This window comes from Ceratotherium simum, chromosome 22 (genome assembly GCF_057802395.1).
Source record: "Ceratotherium simum simum isolate JZ-2026a chromosome 22, ASM5780239v1, whole genome shotgun sequence".
Taxonomy (NCBI): Eukaryota; Metazoa; Chordata; class Mammalia; order Perissodactyla; family Rhinocerotidae; genus Ceratotherium; species Ceratotherium simum.
This window is the reverse complement of record NC_141921.1, coordinates 4,823,074-4,829,808: the sequence shown is the minus strand read 5'-3', so window position 1 is coordinate 4,829,808 and position 6,735 is coordinate 4,823,074.

Below are 6,735 nucleotides of genomic sequence, written 5' to 3'. Positions count from 1 at the left end.
ATTTTATTCTTACTTGCAAATTGGCCAATTCTTTTCTTAAATCATATCTTTCTTGGAGTACCTTGCCAAATACAGCCAACAGCAACAAATACATACTACTGATGTTCTATTTCCAACCTCTTTCATTGAGCTACAAGTTTATTAGGTCCATGATCTGCCCTCCCACTTACTGCAGGACCTACTTTTACCAAATGTTTCACCACTGCCTTCAATAACAATTTATTTGCTCTTTCCTGCCCAACGCTAAGTCAGTATTACATATTTTAGGTTTTGTTACAGCAGCGCTCCACTTCTGGTACCAATTTCCACGTCAGTTGGGAGAGGCTAGGTTATGAAGGAGTACCAAACATCCCCATTGTCTCAGTGGTTTAACACAACAAAATTTATTTATTGCTCATGCCAATGTGTCCATCATAGGCCAGCTAGGGACTCTGCTCCATGTTCTCATTTCAGGACCAAGGCTGTTAGCACAGCCACCATATTGAATGTTGCCTATCACCATGGGAGAGATAAAGAGAAGAGGTAAATCATGCACTAACTCTTAAAACTTCCAACTAAAACAAAACATGTAACCTGGCCAAAGCAAGTCACATGGCCCATCTTCAAAGGGGTCAGGAACATGCAACTCTGCTGTACATCTAGGTGAAGAACCAGAGTATTTGTGAACAGCACTAACGACCACCATACCAGTCAGCCTAAAGAGCAAGCAGACTAAATTGAAACAGGAGGAGGGAAGGCTCTGCAAAGAGAAAAAGTGGATCTGATAGACCATCCACAATGATAGAGCAGTGATAGAGATAACCACAAGTGCCTTAAGAGCACAGAGAGGTGCACCTGTCCAGATGTGATGAGTGAGAATAAATGAAGGAAAACTGTACAAGAAAAAAAAAAAGCAAACAAAAGTAATTAGAAACCCCAGGAAAAACAAACAGCTCTATAAGAAAGGAAATCTAATAGTACCCAGTTGGCTCTGAAATGATTACCATTCTCCTAGCTGATAATAATGTAAACACTGTGTATTAGAATCAATCTATAGTCTTTGAAGATTTAATTATGGTTACAGAACAGAATTTAATGTTAACAACCTTAACAATTAAAAAATTCACACAGGGAAGCTGAGAGGTAGAAGAGGGAGAGGAGAGTTAAAGGAGAAAGTAAAGTCCCCACTATCTTCATTTTACAAACTGGGGAGTCAGTGCTACTGTCTATAGATTATGAAACTGTGGGGGATCAGAATTGGCCACCCCAAATTGTGTCTCGTTGCCTTGATTATTTTTGAGAACAAAAGACTCTGAAAGAAATTTTAACTTTCCCCCTAACTATCTGAAAGAATTTAAGATAGAAGACCTGTTCCAGGAAGGAGCTAATACCATAAGATAACATTGTCTACAGACAGCCCAGCAAATACTTATTTAACAAACATTTGCATTCTCATCTCCATGCAAATTGCCTTCCTCTCTTTTGAAGCCCCAAACCACTACCCCCAACATCCTCCTTTGTCTTTAGCTGAAAACGGTATTTAAGGTGACAACCTCGGCCATTCTGGTGAGTTGCTCAGTTTTCCTGGGTTTCTCCCATGTATACATGTTATAAAGCTTTGTTTGATTTTCTTCTGTTATTTTGTCTCATGTCAATTTAATTCGTAGACCAACCAGAAGGACCTAGAGGGTAGAGGAATTGTCTTCCTCCCCTACAAAACAATGGAAAAAGTGTATATGTATAACTTAATTTTACCAATTTTAACTCCTCATAGAAGAGTTAAAAACATTGATAGAACACTGTTGGGGTTAGGGGAGAGAAGAGTTATGGCAGTGGTATATGTTAATTCATCATCTATCATGGAAGGACATTTATAGTTAATGTTTAAAACTGATAAAGCAAGAAATTGCTGCATAAGCACATTATTTATAAAAATGTAGATAACTAGAAGAAATAGCTAAAAGAGTTAAAAAGTGGTAGCCTCTTGGGAGCAGGACTGATGGTTAAGAGGAGAGGGGTAGAGTACAATTGTTTTTCATTATAAATCTTTCAGTACTGTTTAATTTTCAAACCATATGCATACATTTCTTAGGTAAAAAAATCATTAAAATACAGCTATGTTTTGGAAAGGGCTTTTACAAACAAATGAAGAAAATGAAGATCAAGGAAATTAAGTGACATGCTCAAGGTCATAGAGATTATTAGAGGCAGAGCTGGATTCAAACACAGATTCTTTGACTTTCAGTCTAGGGTTCATTTCACTTGCTTACACAGCCATTCCGCAAACACTTATTGAGCACCTACTTTGAGCTGGCTATAATGTCAGGTGCTAGGGCCAAGATGAGTAAGTCCTTACACTGTTCATATGTTACACACAGTCTAGTACAGAAGGGCAGACAGTTCAACCAATCTTTGTAATGCAATGTGATTACATGATCACGTGATTGTGTAAAATTTGAAAAGGTAAGCTATTTTAACCACAATCGGTTAAGATTGCTGTCTCTTTTCACTTTGACTTCCCCTTCATAATACTTCCACTTGTGTTGGGTGGTGTTGGAATGGCTGTGTGATTTGGGGTGTGATTAAAGGAAAGCTGTATTAGAAATACATTTAGTGTGGGTTTAGTGGGATATATTTATGTGGTTCTCAGTCATTTCTGTGTAGAGTCAGGTTATTGTTAGCCATCCTAGTGTAGGGATGAAGTGATAATAAATGCTCAAGTAATTCAAAAGAAGGTAGAAAAAGAGGCAAAAGGGAAGATGAAGGCCGGCCCCATGGCTAAGCAGTTAAGTGCGTGCACTCCGCTACTGGCGGCCCGGGTTGGGATCCCGGGCGCGCACTGATGCACCGCTTCTCTGGCCATGCTGAGGCTGCATCCCACATACAGCAACTAGAAGGGTGTGCAACTATGACATACAACTATCTACTGGGGCTTTGGGGGGAAAAAAAGGAGGAGGATTGGCAATGAATGTTAGCTCATAGCCGGTCTTCCTCAGCAAAAAGAGGAGGATTAGCATGGATATTAGCTCAGGGCTGATCTTCCTCACAAAAAAAAAAAAAAAGGGAAGATGAGACAAAAAAAAAACCCCCGAAACACAGCAAGATGGTAGACTTAAGCTAACCATACCAATAATCACATTATGTGGAAACAGCCTAAACACTCCAATTAAAGGGCAGAGATTATAAGGTTGGATAAAAAAGCAAGACTCAAATATATACTATTTATATGAAATATACTTTAAATATAAAAACACAAATATGTTAAAATTAAAAGGATAGAGAAAGATATATTATGCTAACAATAATCAAAAGAAAGTAGGTTTAGGAGCAAAGAATACTACCAGGAACAAAGAGGGCCATTACGTAATGATAAAGGGCCGATTCATTAATCAGCTATAACAATTCTAAGCGGTTATCCACTTAATAACAGAGTGTCAAAATACAGAAACAAAACCTAATAGAACTGCAAAGAGAAATCACAGTAAAAGATTTCAACATGTCCTCTCAATATCTGATAGAACACCTAGACAAAAAAAATCACTATGAAGATAGATTTGAATAACACTCAACCAACTTAACCAGACATTTACAGAATACTCCGCCCAACAACAGCAGAATATGCATTCTTTCCAAGTGCATGTGAAATATTACCAAAGACCATATTTTGTTCAATAAGACAAGTATCAATATTTTTAAAAGGCTTTTAATCATATAGAATTAAATTAGAAGTCAACAACAGAATGATATATGAAAAATTTCTACATTTTTAAGACAAAAGAAATACACTTCTAAATAACCCATGGGTCAAAAAGAAATCACAAGAGAGATTAGAAACTATTTTGACCTGAATGAAATGACAACGCAATATTAAAATTTTGAGGATGCAGGTAAAGCAGTGCTTGAGGGAAATTTATAGCACTAAATACTTATATTAGAAAAAAGGAAATAAATTACCTAAACTTTCACCTTTATGAAACCAGAAAGTGAAAGCAAACTGAACTGTAGTAAGCAGAAGATAGGATATTATAAATATAAGGACAGAAATTAATCAATAGAAAACAGAAGAACAATAGAAAAAATAAATTAAACAAAAATCTGGTACTTTGAGAAGATTGATGAAACTGATCAACCTCTAACTAGCCTAATCAGGAAAAAGAGAGAAGACATAAGTTACCAATCTCAGAAATGATACAGGGAGATCACTACAGACTCGACAGACATTAACTAGATAATAAGGGAATGTTATGAATAACTTTATACCAATAAATTAATTTTTTTGATGAAATGTCAAAAGATACAAGTACTAAGCTCATTCAGGAAGAAATAGATAAGTTAAATAGCTCTACATCTATTAAAGAAATTTTATGTGTTGTTAAAAAGCTTCCCACAGAGGTAACTTGACATACTGATGGCTTCACTGGTGAATTCTACCAAACATTTAAGGAAGAAATATTATCAATTTATAAATTCTTCCAGAAAATTGAAGAGAAGGGAACACTTCCCAAACCATTCTATGAGGCCAGCATTACCCTGACATCAAAACCAGATAAAGACATTACAAGGAAAGACATCTGCACGACCATATCCATAATGAACATAGATGCAAAAATTCTTAACAAAATGTTAACAAATCAAAGCCAAAAATATATAAAAATATATTATCCTAGGGATGAAAAGTTGTTTTAACATTTGAAAAGCAATCACTATAATTCACCATATTAACAAATTAAAAAGGATAAACCGTACGATCATCTCAATAGCTGAAGAAAAGCACTTGACAAAATCCAATATCCATTCATGATAAGAACTTGCATCAAACTAGGAATAGAAGGAAGGGAACTTCCTCGACCTGATAAAGGGCCCCTACGAAAAACCTATCCCTAATGTCATACTTAATGGTGAAAGATGGAATACCCGCTCCCTGAGATCAAGAGCAAGGCCAGGACCTTTGGATCCTACCACTTCTATTCAATGTTGTGCTGGGGTTTCTAATCAGGGCAATCAGGCAAGACAAAGAAATAAAAGGCATACAGATTGGAAATGAAACGGTAAAACTGTCTTTATTTGCAAACAACGTGATCACCTATGAAGAAAAGTCTAAGGAATCTACAAAATGCCACTAAAACTAAGCGAGTTTACTAAGTTTCAAGATATATGCTTAATACACAAACAGCAATTATATTTCTATATACTAGCAACATTCTGATTGAGATTGAAATTTTAAAAGTCCATTTATGATAGTATAAATATATGAAATACTTAGGAATAAATTTGTCAGAAGGTGTGTAAGACTTGTAGCTGAAAACTACAAAATTTTGCAGAAAGAAATTAAAGCAAACCTAAATAGATGGAGATATATACCATGTTCACGGGTCAAAAGACTCAATATTATTAATGTCAGTTCTTTCCAAATTGATAGATTCGACACTATCCTAGTCAAAATCCAAGAAAGCTTTATTCTTATTATTGTCATTATTTTTTAGAAATTGACAAGCTGATTCTAGAATTTAATGGAAATTCAAAGGACTCAGAACAGCCAAAACAATTTAGAAAAAGAACAAAGTAGGAGGACTTAACGCTACTCGATTTCAAGATGTATTATACATTTCAGGACTCAGGAAAATGTAGTATGGCTTAAAGACAGACATAGAGATCAACAGAACAAAGTAGAGTCCAAAAACAGACCCACACATATACAGTCAATCCCCTTTTGACAAAGGTGCCAAGGCAATTTAATGGGGAAAAGGATACTCTTTTCAACAAATGGTGCTGGAACAACTGGATAGCCATATGTGAAAAATGGACCTTTATCTTTACCTCACACCAAATATAAAAATTAACTTGAAATAGGATCCTGGCCCTGGTGTAGTGATTACGTTCACGCACTCTGCTTCGGTGGCCCGGAGTTCACAGGTTCGGATCCTGGGCGTGGACCTGTGCACTGTTCATCAAGCCATGCTGTGGTGGCGTCCCACATATAAAGTAAAGGAAGATTGGCACAAATGTTAGCTCAGCAACAATCTTCCTCAAGCGAAAAGAAAAGGATTGGCAACAGATGTTAGCTCAGGGCCAATCTTCCTCACTAAAAAAAAAACAACAACAAACGAGATAGATTGTAGTCTAAATGTAAAAGCTAAAACTATAAACTTTCTAGAAGAAAGCACAAAAGAAAATCTTAGTGACCTTGGATTTGGCAAAGATTTCTTAAATAGGACATAAAAAGCCTATGCTATAAAGTAAAAAATTGATAAATTGGACTTTATCATAATTTTAAAAATTTGTTCTTCAAAAGACACTATTATGAAAATAAAAAGATGAGCTACAGACTTGGAGAAAATATTTGCAAAATATATCTGCAACAGAAGACTTGTATTCAGATATGGAAAGAACTCTTTTATTTTTAAAAATTTTGTGATGAAATAACAAAATTTACCATCTTAACCATTTTTAAGTGTACAGTTCAGTAGTAAGTATATTCACATTGTTGTTCAACCAATATCCAGAAATTTTTCTTCTTGCAAAACTTAAACTCTATATCCATTAAACAACTCCTAATTTACCCCTTCCTCCAGCCCCTGGCAACCCCCGTTCTACTTTCTGTTTCTATGAATTTGACTACTCTAGGTAAACCTCATATTGTAAAATTATACAGTATTTGTCCTTCTGTGACTGACTTATTTCACTTCGCATAATGTCTTCAAGGTTCATCCATGTTGTAGCATGTGTTAGATTTTCCTTCCTTTTTAAAGCTGAATA